Source organism: Periplaneta americana, chromosome 7 (genome assembly GCF_040183065.1).
Source record: "Periplaneta americana isolate PAMFEO1 chromosome 7, P.americana_PAMFEO1_priV1, whole genome shotgun sequence".
Lineage (NCBI taxonomy): Eukaryota > Metazoa > Arthropoda > Insecta > Blattodea > Blattidae > Periplaneta > Periplaneta americana.
Window position 1 is genome coordinate 173,427,225 of NC_091123.1, and position 19,565 is coordinate 173,446,789.

A 19,565-nucleotide genomic window follows, 5' to 3' on the forward strand; every position below is an offset into this window, starting at 1 on the left:
CTATCTATCTATCTATCTATCTATCTATCTATCTATCTATCTATCTATCTATCTATCTATCTATCTATCTATCTATCTATCTAATGTTACAATTAAACTGATAACAAAATTAAATCAATTTTAGTGCATTCAATAATATACACATAAGTTACTAGTTAAATAATATTATGAAATGAATTCAGCAGAATACCTAAGCAGAAAATTACGGATCTGATGTCAATGTCCGGCGTGGAAGGCGAGGCACTTTAAGCATGCATGCTAATAATAATTGTAAAGACTTCAGAACTGAGATGAATCTGCTGCCGAGAAACTTCAGTTGCAAAGAAAAAAGATGTTGAGTACGGCTCACACATCAAGTTAGGAAACGCCGCAAGCGACTATTTCGTGGGATCTCCATTGGTCTACTGCAAATTACTTTTTATGGCGGATGATGTTCAATATTTGCTCAATGAAAACAAGTCGTGTGTCATACACTCTATTCTAGCGAGGCAGTTGAATTTAGAAAAGGAAAACGCTCCTTCAAAAGTTTCATGTTTAGATTTATTTCAACAGAAGTTTCAATAAGCTTTATTAATAATGTTTAAGGGTTTAGGTACAGCTTACAGCAGTAAAATTTTGGAAATATTCAACAATTGTTTCTCCATTACTGTATGTTGTATAATAATGAAAAATAAATTCATTTAAAAAATGGTCAAATATCAGCATTTTCTTCTAACACAAAATAAAAAAATATATATTATTTATTAAGGAATTAGTTCAAAGAGAGTGATATTGTAAACATGAGTTTCAGCAATAAAATAAAAGCGAGAGAACATGAAAAAGTTAAAAAGTTTATGAGTTATGCGAGAAAAGCTTCATCACTGCACAGTGAACTGCCACCATTTTGAATTTTGAAAAAAATAAATATATATAAATATTTTTTTTAAATCATAAAAATATTTTTTTCATACAGCAGAAGAACAGTGTTTTAGCCTACACATACAAATTTTCATTATTGTATCTACGTATTACTCTATGAAAAGATTTATTAAATCTACATGCTTAGACTTCACCAAACAAAATTTGATAACACAATCTCAAGTGAAAAAATGGAACTCTCTGCATCATAATCCACAGTTAATTCCCGATCTACCACGAAAATCGTCTGTAGCTGCATTTAGATTGGCAACAGGCCATGATTGTTTGGCCAAACACCTGCATAGAATTGGAATATATCAGTCCCCTAACTGCCCATTGTGCAACTCAAACCAAGAAATGGATTCGGAACACCTCAAAATCTGTGCTTCAGTGGCTGACAATGATAATATCTTTGAAAAATATTGGAGTGCAAGAGGTCAAATGACTTTATTGTCAAACGCCTGGCATTAGAAAACAACAACAACAACATTTTCATTATTGTACAAGATACAGTAATGGAAGAAAAACATGTTGATTATTTCCAAAAAATTTACTGTAAGCTGTATCTAACCCTTTAAAGGAAAGTGTAATATATAAATAAAAAACAAAAATAAAACTATTTTATAGCTAAGAATAGACTATACGCAATAAGCAACAATATCTCTTAAACACGATCGAATTCTTAGGAAACTGTAGGCTGTAGAGCGTCAGCTTTCATGCTGATAACCCGGGTTCTTAATCCGGTAAGTCAAAATGAAAGTGTGATTTGCAAAAATAGTGCTTGATGGTAGGTTTTCGCAGGATAATGATATTCCACCATTTCTCCTTCAGTCTTCATAATCATCATCATTATCATACAATGTTATGTAATTCGCCTCTCATGATGCATTGAGGCCCAGATCATATATAACATATGAGTATATGCTGTCATCTAGCGACAATATTTAAGTCACATTATACAGTAACTCCCATTTGAATTACAAGAAGCAATTGTACTTTCATCTAGCGGTCGTTACTAATCGACAGTGGCGATCCTGTGGTTGTTCTCTTCCACACGTTACGGTTTTTAACATAGGGATTGACAATCTGTTATATACGTGATCAAGGATTGAGGGCAACGCTGCGAGGACAAGAAAAACAAAATACCCGCACTTGGATAAAGAGATAAATAAATAAATCTTCCGCAACTTGGTGAGGTTGCCAAAGACAACAGTAACATTTAAAATAACATTAAAAATGTCTTGCAAGAAAATTGTTTACCAGAAACTAAAATTTGCAGTAGATAATATTTCACATAATGAAAATTTATAAAAATACTGATAAAAAATGGACTGAGAAAATTCAACTGTAATTTTAATTGAAATACAAGTGTCGCCATAAAATCTGCAGAGAACCCTTCAAAGCTATAATAGAAATTTCCTTAATTGTTGTTGTTGGGACTCCAAATTTATGACAGAATGACACGAATTGTTTTGTTATGGTCCCTCTAGCGCCCACCATTAATCCGATGACTTCTATATCCCTGAGTTTATATGATGTTTTGTAATAAGGGATAGTGGGTTCATATATTCTCCTTTTCTCTAGATTAAACTCCTCAGGTTGAATCTGATGCGTCTCGAATCTGATGGTCGGATCCAGAATATAACCTTTTGTCTCTCCAGGTTTAAATGTTATAATACAATTTTCCAATGTAGAGAAATTATTCAAATGCATTTTTCTCAAATACTTACTTACTGGCTTTTAATGAACCCGGAGGTTCATTGCCGCCCTCACATAAGCCCGCCATTGGTCCCTATCCTGAGCAAGACCAATCCAGTCCCTACCATCACATCCCACCTCCCCCAAATCCATTTTAATACTATCCTCCCATCTACGTCTCGGCCTCCCTAAAGGTCTTTTCCCCTTGGCCTCCCAACTAACACTCTATATGCATTTCTGGATTCGCCCATACGTGCTACATGCCCTGCCCATCTCAAACGTCTGGATTTAATGTTCCTAATTATGTCAGGTGAAGAATACAATGCGTGCAGTTCTGTGTTGTGTAACTTTCTCCATTCTCCTGTAACTTCATCCCTCTTAGCCCCAAATATTTTCCTAAGAACCTTATTCTCAAAAACCCTCAATCTCTGTTCCTCTCTCAAAGTGAGAGTCCAAGTTTCACAGCCATACAGAACAACCGGTAATATAACTGTTTTATAAATTCTAACTTTCAGATTTTTTGACAGCAGACTAGATGATAAAAGCTTCTCAACCGAATAATAACAGGCATTTCCCATATTTATTCTGCGTTTAATTTCCTCCCTAGTGTCATTTACATTTGTTACAGTTGCTCCAAGATATATGAATTTTTCCACCTCTTCGAAGGATAAATCTCCAACTTTTATAGTTCCATTTCGTACAATATTCTGATCACGAGACATAATCATATACTTAGTCTTTTCGGGATTTACTTCCAACCCAATCTCTTTACTTGCTTCAAGTAGAATTTCCGCGTTTTCCAAACCCTCCGAGTTATCCTGAACTTTCCTAATGGCATATTCTAGAGCGAAGTTAAAAAGTAAAGGTAACTTTTCTCAAATGGCAGCTATTTATTGTGAGTTACAATAATTGCTTTCAATTTAAATCCATACTAGGTAAAGCCGCCTCTGTTGACAGACAGGCTTACCACAACACCGGACTTGAGTTGAAATACTGGCGATGGCGGAGTTGTATTTGTGGTAGACAAAACTAAGGTTTCGATAAGCTTGGAAGCAAATCTCCAACTCACCTGGCTGAGAACCTGAGAAGAGTTATTCTACATCAAACGCTGGGAAAGCCTCAAGTCATACAAAACTAAGGTTGTGAGGCTTCCAGGACGATGGTCTATTGATACCTCGTTCATTTAAGGGGTTTCATGCAGTAGCGGTTGCACTTTTTACAAAATATTTAATAACTTGCTTACCACTTCATGTATTTTCTCCCAATTTTGCACTCTTATTTATTCTACATGAGTTTAGCTCAAATTTCATATATAATACATTTAGTATCCATGAATATGTTTCAATGTTTGAATTTTTCAAGAAAAAAATTGTCTTGCAAAAATTAAACATGATTTAACCAAAAATGAGAAAATAATAGCCATTTACTTTTTTTCCTTAAATCTGCGATCATAATCTAAAGATTGGTCCTCAATGAGCATCACAGGTAACTTCATACTAAATTTATAGATTTTTAAATTTGCATTACAAAATTTTGTTTGACTGCCTCCGTGGTCTGTTGGTCAGCATGCTGCCTTGCAAATCCGGAGGTTCCGGGTTCGATTCCCGGGCTCGGCTCCCGGTGAATTTTTCTTGAAGACGAAAAATTATCTGGGTGTCTAGAGTCTGGAAATTTGTATGAATGTGAGTGTGATTGTGAGTGTGCCGGGTTAATATTAATTAAGCAATCATTAAAATATAAAATACATCAGGACTGTCGCTGGGCAGTAACCTGAACACACGTTTCAGCGTCACATTGTTGACAAGTAACTCAATCTGTTAGCACAACCATGAAGCATCTAATAGGTGCTATAGAGTTACCAACAACGGAAAAAAAAAGTTTCTTTTTCAATGTATTTTTACTAGAAAATTACTCATTTTTCATTCAAATTTAACCATTGTAGTCCAAACTCTAGAGATTATTGCAAAGGACAAGTGCAAAAATTTGAATCAAATTAGACAAACGGTCCTTGAGATATCAGGTTTTTTGTATCGAAAAATATAATTATCGGGAAAATGAGTCTAAAGGTGGATCATGCTTGTACTTACATTCTGGGCTAAAAATCACCTTCTGCATCTGTTCCGTCACCTTCACCTGAAAATTTGAAAATATTTACAGAAAAGTATACTCTACCGACTGAGACAATAAAAAAAAATTCAAAATTTTTCACGATTCTTACTGTACTCGTATAAGCCCCCTTAACATATGTCTCCACGGACTTTCGGCCATGTTTATTTTTGCCCACTTTTTTGGGTTCATACGAACTATACATACTTATGTCCATTTTTATTTATGTCCACTTTAGCATTATACATAGAAAGAGCTTACATAAGAGAAACATCTTCTCGACTAAGGAGAAGAGCAATACCAGAAAATTTCCACCTGAAATATGGAATACTGGTACTTATAATCAGGTTGTGACAGAACAACATCGAACAACTAACATAGTTAAAGAATGAGAAAATCACTTCAAAAAACACATCGTCGCACAACACTCGTCGATGTGGAAATTCATAGAATTCAATGAGAAGGACCAAAAGAACAAGGAAAGTATTAAATAACTCAACGGCATGACGGTTAAGGGGTTAGGTACAGCTTACAGGGGTAAAATTTTTGGAAATATTCAACATTTTTTTCCTCCATTACTGTATCTTGTACAATAATGAAAATTAGTATGTGTAAAACATTGTCCTTCTGCTATATGGAAAAAATATTTATGCTCGACCATGCCGAAATGTACTAATTATACACCTGGTAGCTGTCCTTTAATGCATGTCATTAAAGTACACCTACTCATTAAAGTACAGGTCTTCAGCCAACGTCAACTCAGCTTACATGTGTTCAGCCAATGACAAGTCAGCTTTGTACCGTTATAAAACCGCAATTATCGATTATTCTCGGATATGCAATCCAAAGAGAAATAGCGAAAAGTCACGGAGGCTGGAAATCCAATACTGTCGCAGAAGGTTATGTTCTGTTACTATAATAATTAGCGTTAATTATAAATAACATTCAAATAAATTCAATTTATCATCTCGTTTTTCAATGTCGAATTCAATAATCAAGGTTATATCAAGTTTAACGGGATTACATCAAGGTCAATGACATTATTGTTCCTCGGAAAAAATGAATACTTTCCCGTCTGCGCACATCTCACAATTCACGACCTAGAACAAGGTCACTTCCGATCTTGTCAGATACAAATAAAATGTATACATCTGAATACCGGTAATTTCAAGTTAGAAATATGGTCGAGCATAAAAAGTCGTATGAAACTCGCCTATAATGGTAATTAAGAAGCTCGTATGAAAATTATGAAACTCGCTTGCGCTCGTTTCATAAATATCCATACTCGAGTCTTAATTACTAACATTATAGGCTCGTTGCATAATGTACTATTTTACAATTAAAAAAAATATTTATATATTTTTTTCAAAATTCAAAATGATGGCAGTTCACTGTGCAGTGATGAAGCGTTTCCCTCATAACTCATAAACTTGTCAACTTTTTCGTGTTCTCTCTCTTTTATTTCATTGCCGAAACTCATGTTTACAATATCATGCTCTTTCAACTACATTACTTAATAAATATATTTTTTTTATTATTTTGTGTTAGAAGAAAATACTGATATTTGACCATTTTTAAAGGAATTTATTTTTTATCAGACAATCTATCAAAGATAGAGCAGTGATCTTGCATCATATTGTAGATATGACATGCATAAATACACACAAAAAAAATAATCACAGAATGTTGGATAGTTTTTTTAGTTACGTGGGAAAAGCTTCATCACTGCACAGTGAACTGAATTTTGAAAAACAAATGTATTTTTTTAATCGTAAAAAAATATATTTTTTTTTTTCATATAGCAGAAGGACAGTGTTTCACACATGCTAATTTTCATTATTGTGCAAAATACAGCAATGGAAGGAAAAAATGTTTAATATTTCTAAAATTTTACTGCTGTAAGCTGTACCTAACCCCTTAAACAATTGTAAACTTGGTAAACTTAAGGAAAGTGAACCAGATTGTTCAGAATTGCAACCACTACAAGGAAGGGGGTAACATTGCCTTACCTTAAAACTATTAGTTATAGTTTGAAGCTACATGAAGTTGAAGAAGCAGTAGAAGATGACGAATAGATAATTAAGTAAAGTGGACAAAAAATTTGTAGATGGACATAATGTATTGAGCAGTGAATGTAACATGTGGACATAAAATGTGTGTTTTTGGACTAATATAATGTAGACAAGTAATTAATTGGTCATATATTTATGATCATAATTAGTGGACTTTCAAGTAACGGACATAAGAAAGTCGACATTACATTTTTGGACATTATAGAATGGAGCCCGTGTCTGTGTTGAGGGTTTTCCTTGAGGTTTTCCCGTCTTTGCCTCTTCATTTCACCAACAGTATAATTTCCCTTTTCGAAAAACAGGACACCACTTCTGTTTGTGCGGCGTCAGTCCGGCCGTCTGCCATGTTAGTGTTCGCGTTTTGTCTAAACATTGGTAGAAGGCAACTGACAGATTTGTGCAGGGAAAAATCAGAGTCATTAAGGATATGAACCCTGATGGGAACATGACTGAGACTAGTACTACTAGAAGTATAGGCCTGGTATTGAGGCTTGCTGGCTGGAGAGGAATGCGTGGGGTAGGCTCAGCCGAGCAACACAATCGCCATGCAACTCAAGGCTGGTTCACAATAAACCGGGAACGGAAACGACAACGCGATAGAGAACGGAATTTTTAAAAATAAATGTATTTAAATAATTCACAATTAACGAGAATCTTGCCTGGGTACGGGAGCGGGAACGGGAACGGGAACGGAGAGTTGGCCAAGTTTTAACTTTGCTGTTCTCGTTTTCGATCACTGCCTACTAGATTCATTCTGTTGTCATCAAAAAGCTATTATATCGTCGTATGTTTTGTAACAAGGAGGCCGTGACATAATAGCTTGTCCATTCATTGCTTGTAACTATACTAAAAGCCAGGTTATGAACCGACTAAACCGGAAGCAACGTTCTGTTGCTCTCTTTCTGAGCTCTATTGCCACATAGTGAAGCGAGATTCAAAGCGTGTTCAGCGTTTGTCACCGATATGTTTAAAATAACTACTGTATACAGTTCTCGATAACACTATCCACAATATTAGTAATTAAAATTACTGTTTTTAAGAAAGCACGAGCTAATGACGCTGGTACGAAATGCGACTCGTAATGCACGTGGTAGTGCAAATAAACTGGGAAGTTTGGCTACACTGTCTCCGTGATTCCGTTGCCTGATTTTCGTTAGCAGACGACATTTTCACGCGAGGTCCAATGAAAAGCTCCGTTCTCCTTTTCCCCTCCAACCCCCACACTCAACGTGTCATCGCTGCACAGGCTACCCCTCTAACCCGCACTTTCCTCTCGCCCACCCAACTACTTCCTGTTTAGTCGGTTCATAACCTGGCTTTTAGTATAGCGCAGAAATTCAGTAGAATCACTTTCCACATATGCTACGTGTATATACTGGGTGTTCATTTCAAAGTGTGTCATGACGTCACCGTTGATGAGTCAGCGATTTGAAGCGAGTTTCAGCTTTTGTGTCAGAGAAGTTGCCTTTTAATCAAGGCGTTCAATCTGAACTTGAGAACGTGTACGGTATAACTTGAACGTCGTAGCAACAGATGGCGGTCTGTAACGTCTGTGTGCTACCATAACCTCTTTCGAACTGTGTTTTGCGCGGGCAAGTCGTACGCAGGGTATTTGTTATCATCTGTTGCGTACGGCAATATTCCACAACACAAATCAAATGCTCCGTGTCCATGTTGACCGTCGAAGTTAATGTCAACAAATACGTAAGTAATCGTCTTAACCCTCTCCCCATATCCCGACAGTAAGAAAAAACTCATCTCAGTACATGTTTCGAAACAGTTCACATTCCTGCCACTACCGGCGTTACCGTACGTATCAGTAAGTACTCTTCTGAATGAACGCCGTACTTGCTAGGCAACTTCTCTGGCACATAAGTAATACACCTCTTCGGAAGTGTAGGAAGATTGAATTCTCTAGGCTCATCGACTAGCCACATGACGGCATACAGCGAGCCATGACACACTTTGAACTGAACACCCAGTATATGATCAGACTACCATATTCCGTGTCTTAAATTTCTAAGTTGGTTAACCTGTGTTTGTGTTGGCTGACTTGTACTCATGAGAAAATGTCATGGATCAAATATACACAAATAACACCAGAATGCGTAATATCGACTTTACATATCGTTATTGACATGCAAATCGATATACATAGCGGCTTTAGGTCTCGATTTATTGTGAATAAAAAATCTTCATGTTCACGTTCTTCACATCGTGTTCCCATTCCCGGTTTGTTGTGGACCAGTCTTCATTCCGCACAAAAAGCCTTCTCGGAATGAAATGCAATTCCGGGAAAGGGGCACTACGACACAGAACTGCAACCTTTCAAGATCTATTGCTCTAACCCTCAAACTAGGCGCATTTCCAAATCCACACTGACTACACTAAGTTTCGCTGCGTACTCAGGTTTCGAACAGGCAACCCCACTCGTCCCTAGGCAGCCCCCTCCATGCGTTGTCAGCGGCATTCGATAAATATATATATATATATTTTTACATAAATTTTACCTTATACATTTAACATTCTGTCCTATATTTAGCCCACGCCTACTACTGGCGACCACTTTTAAAATGCCACTCCCACTAAAAATTGCGTTTTCTCAAAACTATGTTTTTGGTCAATAATAAAGTTCCTAGTGGCTTGCATTTATTCCGATTTAGATGAAACTTTGCAAGAATACTCAGCATATTGCAGTACACAAAGCTGTGCATGGAATCAGCTCTTCACGGAAAGCTTTACATGATATGAATTTTTAAATTCTAAAAATTAAAGAAAATTATTAAGCAAAAATTATGACTTGTAAGAAAATGTTTATCTTATGAACCAGTTCTCAGATTTAAAAATCCATGCGCAGTTTTCTTTATCATGAAATGTAAGACCTTCACAAACAAATTTTTAAAAGCAAACAAAATTCTGAAGCCGCATAAATTAATATAATTAAAATACGTGAAAATTAACGTCTGAGGAACTAATGACTGAAACTTGATTAAATTTTGTAATGTTATTTAAACAACAAACCCGACAAATTTGAAATAAATTAATCAAAACTTTAAAAGTTTCAAAACTCAGTCCCAGTGTTCCTTTACTCGGGCTATGGTGGTGGTGGTAGTGATGATGATGATGATGATGATGATGATATGTGAATTAGCTAATGATGGTGAAATGAATCCGAGGTCCAACGCCGCAATTCTGTTTCAATTGATTGAGGAAAAACCCCCAACAAGAATTTGAACCGAGCCCGTTCGTTTCACGGTGACGCTAATCGTTAAGGCTGGTTCACAATAAACCGGAAACGGAAACGACAACGAGAACGAGAACGAAATATTGTTAAAATACTTGTTTTTAAATGTGAGGATTTACAATTACCTACTGTGAATGCTCACATTTAAATACATATGTTTTATCATTATTTCCGTTCTCGTTCTCGTTGTCGTTTCCGTTCCCGGTTTATTGTGAACCAGCCTTTACTCTTCAGGAGTGGACCTACGCATAGCTTACATGTTATAGTCCCTTAAAGCTCTCGTATAGTCCAATTATATGCAAATGTAAAATGAATAAACTCACCATCCACGTCTCCTCTTGTGATTGTCACATAAACTGGACCTCGACATTCACTTGGGGTGGATAACTGTAACAATTTTGTAATCATAAAAAAGCTTCTTGCATTAACAAGGCAATGCATGCAGATGTCAACAGTTTCTCCTCGGCGACGTTGCAATTTTAACGAACTTTGGCCACATTGAGGATCTCTAGTTTTACGTGCTGTGGTGGGTTACCGGTAAGTTACATATATTGTTAATGACGTGACTAAAGGTCACGATGCAAACTCACCAGGTCACTGGCAATAGAGTAAACTGTGCAGCAGATGAAACAGAAGCCTATGGCGGACAAAAGGCACATGCACAACACTAGCCCCAACATTGTACTGAAAAGGAAATTTCGGCACAATTAACTTGCGAACCAAAGATTTATTAAATAGAAATTTTTGCAGTGAAACTTCAGACCATTTCCCACTGGCATACGCCATGTTGCCTTTTCTTACTTTAGAGTAAGGGAGGGTATTGTCGGATACCATTTTGATGTTTCAAAATAAAGGTAATTGAAAAAAGTTAGAACTGGAATTAATTAGTATTATAATAACCTCTTGGGGTTCCTGCAGTTTGTACATAAGTATTAGGTAATTTACATAATATGTATTTGATGTATAACTTGCAAAGAGAAAACAGAAATAATATCATCACTGACAGAATGGGAAGCTAATGTCAGATACATTAGACATTATTATGTAAGAGGTATGATAATGCATTTAAACTAATATATTGCATATCAGAAACTATTACAATAGTGTTCTGGTTAGCCAACTGATATGCAAGCCTTTTAATATCATTTCTGGTTCATCCAAAATATTTTCTCTCCATCATTAACACATAGTCAACTAGCTTTTCTTCAAGTGAAGCTGGGAGTATTGGTTTTCGTCCAAGTTGCGATTTAACGGCTTTGGTGGGCTCAGAGTTGGACCGTACATAATCAAATAATGTTGATCGAGGTACATTGAATCTTTTGGAAGCAGCAAGATAGCCCATTCTTTTCTCCCTTACTGCGACAATGGCATTTACCATATCTTCAGACTTCCATTTTTTTAGACTGAATCTCTTTTTTCTTTAATTTAGGCGTCTAAAAATATCAGAAGAAGAAACAATTCGTTACTTCATAATATTCGATTAATTAGAAAATTAATTACTTACATTAATTAAAAATACCCATGAGTAAAAATGTAGTGGTTTGTTATAGAAAACATATAAATGGGGTTAAGGCAGCTTTTATGTAGCGAGCAGCATTGAAAGACAGCCGACAATGCCCTCGGCTAGTATCCGACATTGCCCTCGGACAGTATCCGACATTGCCCTCAGCTAGTATCCGACATTGGCCGACTCTTCACACACAGTAAAACAAGCCAGCTGCATGAAACATGTCGTCGATAGAATTTCTGCAATTAGAGAATTAAGAAGCCTTATCTATGGTATATCAAACAGTGCATACCATGTTGTGTAAATATAAGAATAACTTATAACGAATAAATCACATTACTTACCCTCACAAAGTTTTTTTTTTTTTTTTTTTTTTTTTTTTTTTTTTTTTTTTTTTTTTTTGCAGAAACGTTGAAAACACGCTATTCACACACAGTGAAGCACTCAACAGTAATGGCTATTCATGCAGATGTTCGTCTACTTGTAGAGAACGTAATGCATTATTTTCACATCAGATTGCACCATTCGATGGAAAAGAAATATGTTATCCGAGATTATCCGACATTACCAGACCTATCCGACAATCCCCTCCCTTACTCTGCCAACAGAAGCAATTATACCATGCCAGTTTGAAATTAATGTAGGCCGAGCAGTGGCGGCTCCTGCATATTTCTTAAGAGGAGGAAAGAAGTTAACAGCGCAAAATGACACCTTCTTGAGAGAAACATGCTACAAATTAGCCTACATGCATACAAGTAAGACGAGGTAGTGTTAGGGTTGGCCTTCTCTTTTGTATAGCAATAATCTGTTCTTGTAAACTGAGTTTCCTAAATTGTCCAAAATATGTTTTGACTTCCATTCGTTGTTGGATAATTGCACAAATTAACAATTACAAGGAAATTCATAAACTCGCAGCATTTTTCGCGCACACTACAGCATCACACGTGTTGGAAGAGACCAGCTACTAACACATAACCAGAACCGTTTTACGGAAGTGGGAATGGGAAATAACCTGTTAGGAAAGCGAGAACATTGCACCCACTCACGTGTCTGTGTTGCCACATGTACATTTCACAAGTTCAGTATCACATGCTTTTGAAGAATGTCAGTTCTTGTAAAGTCATACCGCTCTGGTCATACTATCATTATTGTTCAAAACTGCAGATGACCGATTAATCTTATGTTAAAAATAATGTAGTTTGGAGTACCTGCTTTCAATTTCAAATATATTTGTACAAAACTGACAACTTGGTTGTTGTCCTGTCTAGTAGACAATGAATGGAAGTGAATTTCATGGGTCAAAAAGCTCTGCGATACTAACGTAGAAGTACTTCCTCTTTGTTTTATATAAATCCAACTTCAACTTTCAGATATCCTCGAAAGTTTTAAACCATGAATAGCAGCTTATATAAAGTACAATGAATAATATACTTTGTTTTGTAATTAAAAAAAAAAGTTTATAAGGTGTCTTTCATAGCTTTGCGTTAAAACTGTTTTTATTGTGTCTCCTCCTAGATGTGTTATAGTCTGATTGAATGCATCATCCTTAGATGGCAGCGGTAGCGAGCTTGCTGCACGACCAGTCGGTTTCTATATTTCCCGCCCATGCGTGATTCAGAGGAGGATCTCCTCCCTCTCCGTTCATTTACTTGCTTTAAAACTCTTCTTCTGTCTCTCGCTGCTAGTGCGCTGCTATATGTGTTAACTGCAGTAAAGGAGGAATGGATTGACTTTCCTCCACACAAACAATCTCGTATCTTTCTCACAGTTTTCTAGCAGCACATGATTGCGCGTCGTTTAAAATTCGATCAACCGAGGTTTTCTTATAGCTGTGAACTTAAAAATTATCGAATCTTCCTCGAATTTCAAGGCATATATTTCATTTGGTATTTACTTTCAAAAGAAGAAAAATGTGAGGAGGACGTTCCTCCCTTCCCTCCCCCGAGAAACCGCCACTGAGGCCGTGGAAAAAATTCCTATACTTCATCCATCATTATTTGTTATCAGATTATTCGAACGAGAACAAGCTCTAAACCTTAACAAACCAAACCTAACCTTCGTCATATTGACCAACGTTTCCTACCGAATTTAGTATTTAGAGGATTATTATATATTAGCATTACTTTCGATGAGTTGTTTCGTATGTTGGCGACAATGATTATATACAATTGTGTGCAAAAACGGCATAACTGCAGTAGTGGGAAATGATCTAAAGAATAGCGTAACAAAATTATTTAAAATGCATTTACATTCAATAATAATAACATGACATACTTCTTAGCTCAAGACATCAAAATGCACGCTGATGATGAATAAATGTCTCTAAGTGAAAGTAAAGGCAATTGTTATTTTAATATTTTTGTTACGATAATTTATTATTTCAATAATTTCAAAAATTTGGTTTAAGAATAATTTAAATTTATACAAAAATTATGAAATGTTGCATTATCATGAATTTGTTTTTAGAAATCCTGTGCTGATTTTAGATCCCATAATTATTTACGCACTTAATTTCATTCTAACTGATGTTCAGAATGACTAATTATTTTTATGTCTGAAGTGCAAGAAATGGGCTGGTCTTGTTGACAAGTCAGAAATACTTCCTGATCATCCCCGTAAAGAAACTGTAGCTGCCATAAGGATTGCCACAGGATATGACTGCCTGGAGGAATATTTATATAAACTGGGTATTTTACCATCACCTCAGTGTGTCATTTGTAATGAGGAAAATTCTATTATGCATTGGAAACATTTAGATGTTTGTAAAAAACTTATAAATTTTAAATGCTCTGTGAGGACTTTGTACTGGTCTGCCAGAAGCCAAATGATGTTGAATCAATCTGGATGAGCATTAAATGCATACATACATACATGTCTAAAGTGCCATAGCTTTAAATTTTGACATCTTGATGTTTATATTAATTAACATACACACCGGTACTTATTTATATTATAATTAGCTATTAACAGTTTAAAATAAGATGTAAGTCAGATAATTTCAAGACAATGTAGCCTAATGGGTAGTAAAAGATAGGCTATGTAAATATTTTTAGGTATTTAGAAATAAATTCAAGAAATAAAATTGTAGACCAAGTTTGAAAAGAAAAATTATAAACTTACAGATAATAGATTTCAAAACTACAAGATATATATCCAAAAGTATTAATGTCTTACCAGCAGAACAGATTTACCGGATAATTTAGACTACAATTCGAATTCAATGTGGCTGCCTTAGAATGTAATTGTTTTGATCACTGCTTGCTAGATCGCATCGATCGCATTCTATTTTTTTTCTTTCACATTCAACAATATTACTTAGCGAAAATGGGAACGACTTCAGAATACCGCGTAAGTACATATATCTTTATTGCATTATTGAATTATTATTTATTTTTAGTGCAAGGGACATCTCTTTTTATATACGTATTTATTTATTTACCCTTGTACCATCAATAAAAACGTGTTTTTAATTATTTTAATTAGTATTTATGTAAGTTATCATAGCAGAAAATCCACATGGAAAACATGGGAATTTTACTGGAGGCAAGTAAAGAGATATGTTTGGAAGTAAATCTCGAAAAGACAAAGTACTCGTATATGATTATGTCTCGTGACGAGAATATTGTACGAAATGGAAATATAAAAATTGGAAATTTATCTTTTGAAGAGGTGGAGAAGTTCAAATATCTTGGAGCAACAGTAACAAATATAAATGATACTCGGGAGGAAATTAAACACAGCATAAATATGGGAAATGCCTGTTATTATTCGGTTGAGAAACTTTTATAATCCAGTCTGCTTTAAAAAAATCTGAAAGTTAGAATTTATAAGACAGTTATATTACCGGTTGTTTTTTTATGGTTGTGAAGCTTGGATTCTCACTTTAAGAGAGGAACATAGATTAAGGGAGTTTGAGAATAAGGTTCTTAGGAAAATATATGGGGCTAAGAGCGATGAAGTTACAGGAGAATGGAGAAAGTTACATAACGCAGAACTGCAAGCATTGTATTCTTCACTTAACATAATTAGGAACATTAAATCCAGACGTTTGAGATGGGCAGGGCATGTAGCACGTATGGGCGAATCCAGAAATGCATATAGTGTGTTAGTTGGGAGGCCGGAGGGAAAAAGACCTTTAGAGAGGCCGAGACGTAGATGGGAAGATAATATTAAAATGGATTTGAGGGAGGTGGGATATGATGATAGAGAATGGATTAATCTTGCTCAGAATAGGGACCAATGGCGGGCTTATGTGAGAGCGGCAATGAACCTCCGGGTTCCTTAAAAGCCAATAAGTAAGTATTTTTGTAAGTATTTATGTACAATGATTGTGTCAATTAAAAATAACGCTGTACTTCAGAATGTCGCCTAAGTACTTATGTAGCAAGACTGTGTACATTGAAAATAATTTAAAAACATGTTTTTTTATTGATGGTATAAGGATAGGTAAATAAATAAGTGCATAAAAAAGAGATGCCTCTTGCACAAAAAATAAACAATTCAATGATGAAATAACGGTATATATGTACTTACGCGGTATTATTCTGAAGTCGTTTCCAGATTAATTGTACAGTAATAAAATTATTTTCCGAAAGTGTTTCAAAATAGAAGTTAGGCTAATTTAGGCTTGTAATTGTTCTTTCAGATGTCTGATTGAAACACTTCTAGTGATAACCAGGGCCGCCGAAAAGGGGGGGGCAAAGGGGCGAGTGTATATGGGCCCGTGAGCAATAAGGGCCCGTCAGATTGAGTCTGATTACTTTTTATTATTATGAATAATTATTCGTAGATACATAGGCTATGGGTACTATAAGATTTTGTAAGAATATTTGTTCCATAAATTTGACATATTAACTCAACAACAGTAGAATTAATACAAATTACCATTTCATATGTAAAATATTTGACTTTTATATAATTAATAGAATATCGGTTTCCCGCATTAACGTTTACCTACACGACACTTGAGAGCCCCGGAATTTGCCTGAACTATGTTCCCGTCACTTGTACCGAACACGTTCAATTATTTATTGGCTGGCCCACCACAATATGCTAGTGGACTCTTCCAAACCGAAGTCACAGGATCACGTTTCCTTTTGAGTACATTGTATGTTTCGTGTCGAAACTTTCGTCTTTTCGTTGTCGCTTGTCTAGTAAATTCTGTTAATTAGTGTTACCGATTACAGTTTAACTGCACAGTGGACAAGTACAGACGTAAGTCGGGAGCTGAGAAGCACAAGGAAAGACAGAAAAAATTAGAAGATATTAATATGGGTGGCAGACTGCTTGAAAAGATTGGTCCAGGGAGCATCCGTTTTTGGTGTAAAGATAATTAATTCGTTTGACGTTTCTTAATTGAAATTACGAAATGGTGTTTCTGTGCTTAACATTTAATCTTGAAAAATATTATGAAGACATTAACAAAGAGAGCAGTGATGAGCCGAAATATTTAAAACCAATTCATGCCTCTAATTTAGAACCAACTCCACTGAAACCTATGAATCACCTAAATAATCTCAGATAATTAAAACTGGTCAGTTTATTTCCAAATATTTACATAGCCATTAGAATATTCTATACAATTCCTGTGACAATTGCTGATGCTGAAAGATCCTTCAGCAAAATGAAGAAAATAAAAATGTATTCAGATAAACAATGTGTGAAGAACGACTGAGTAATCTTGGCTCCTTAGTCTGGAGAGCGATCTTGCTAGGTCTTTACATTTTGATGACATAATTGATGATTTTGCATCAATGAAGTCAAGGAGAGTAGTTTGTTGATGTTGGACTGCAAGTTAGAAATTACAGGTGTTTAGGAATAATGTTTTATGAATATAATATATTGTGCTAATGTGAAATTTTACTAAAAAGTTTCATGTAATAAAAGTGTATATTTTTAGGTTCGTATCTGGGTATGGAGTTATCTTTTATTTATTTTGCAAATAATTATTATGGTTAGAATAACTGGTAACTTGTAATTTGTACTTTTTCAAGGGAGTCTGAGTACAGTATTGCATAGGGGCCCATAAATTCTGTCAGCGGCCCTGATGATAACGATATGGACTATATATCCAATGGGGATGAGTTACGCTTGCTGGATTTATTTGAGGAAAGAGACAGGCCCAAAAATGAAACTTATTTTCAACATATTATCCATATCATAAAATAATGTTATACATTTTCAATCAAAGACACAAGTATCTGCAAATGTTTATTTGCTACATGGATATAAGGTATATAAATGTTTTCACCTTGTGGGGCATCATCAGATATATTAAAATTATGTGATCTGAACTTAGATTAAATTAGATTTATAAAAAGCAAATACGAAGAGTGTGTGATACATGGTGATAAAATTTCAAACCATCAACACTCCCACATACACCGAGACATATACGTACAATTCTTCCATATACACACATATTAATTAAACACAGTAATTCAACAAAGATATGCATTATAAAAGATAGATTTTTTAGATGTAAAGAATCAAGGATAACCACTATTTGCATCAAAACTAGACAACATTTAGATTACAATCAAGCAAAGTACTCAATTCTTCCATATACACACATCTTAATTAAACACAGTAATTCAACAACGATATGCATTATAAAAGATAGATATTTTAGATCTAAAGGATCAAGGATAGCCACTATTTGCATCGAAGCTAGACAACATTTAGATTAAAATCAAGTAAAGCACATCACAATCAACCTACAACATCGATTACTGCAAACTTCGGTATGATACACAGTTCTCCAAGACGTGTTATTTTCTAAACATTGAATAACTATAACCCAAGATTTTATCCATTTATTCATTTTAACATGATCATAATTTGCATAACATTATTTGACAAATATGTATTATAATGTAACATGAGTTATATGTACACACAATTCCAATTTTAATCATATTTGAATTTACACTACATTGAAATTCATCATTTTATCTTATTTCTTGTTACAATTAGTATACATATAACTCATGAAATTTTATCACCATGTATCACACACTGTTCGTATTTGCTTTTTATAAATCTAATTTAATCTAAGTTCGGATCACATAATTTTAATACATCTGATGATGCCCCACAAGGCGAAAACGTTTATATACCTTATATTCATGTAGCAAATAAACATTTGCAGATAGTTGTGTCTTTGATTGAAAATTTATAACATTATTTTATGATATTACTAGACACATCTGAAATATAAAATGAACTGTAAAAAAAAAAATATTATCCCTAGGTACAATAACAGCGAATTTGTTATTTCCGTGTAAAGGTAGGCAGGGGCTCACTTACCGGAAATAATTCGTTCGTTGCGTTCAGATTTTTATTATAGCATCGCTCATTTGTCCGCATTTCCGAATGAATCACGAAATAGTGTTGAAACTTTAGCACACGTCTTGGGATTATGTGAAGAGGGATTGTTCTTGAGGAACTCTAGACATCAGGGTCGAGACGAGTAGATATTTTAGCGTACAATGCTGACACTAAACAGGGCATCATTGTGGACCCCACGATACGTTTTGAAGTAGAATGTCATCAGTCAGCCGAGGTCCACCTTGAGAAGAAGTCGATCTATGAGCCTATAGTCATCTATTTCAAGCTGAAATATGCCTTAATTCACGTTGAGGTATTCGGCTTGCTCATAGGTGCTCGAGGGACTATACCAGCTTTTTTCGAAGAATTTCGACGGCAGTTTGCACTGCCAACATCTCTGAGGATGACATTGTGATAATTGTGTTAAAAAAAATCCTGCCAAATCCTAATTAATCACATGGTGCCACATTAATAGCAATTGAAGAGTCCACTGCAAGAATGATGGATGTCACTTTCTTGTCGAAAATGAACCAAGACTGTCAATGCATAGCTTAAGATAATTATATAGAATGTACATACAGAGTTATATGGCATTAACACTGATAGTCATTTTTCAGTAATGATCGGAAAATCACAGCTGTTAAGCTTTGAGTGCTAATCATTTCAAACTTTCAATTGCTGCTCCTGCAAAATGTATTCCAAATGACATCCA

The 19,565-nt window shown here is 35.1% G+C and overlaps 1 protein-coding gene across 1 annotated transcript in view; it reads right to left on the reverse strand.

Moving 5' to 3' along the window:
* LOC138703746 (alpha-tocopherol transfer protein-like) overlaps positions 1–14,753 on the reverse strand; it is a 62,379-nt gene extending 47,626 nt beyond the window's left edge. Inside the window, exons 1-4 of the mRNA XM_069831886.1 lie at positions 14,699–14,753; positions 10,608–10,701; positions 10,341–10,404; positions 4,683–4,728 (exon numbers count right to left, since the gene is read on the reverse strand). The gene's annotated coding sequence lies outside the window, so the exon portion shown is untranslated. The remainder of the gene's footprint in view (positions 1–4,682; positions 4,729–10,340; positions 10,405–10,607; positions 10,702–14,698) is intronic.
* Positions 14,754–19,565: the final 4,812 nt, after the last annotated feature.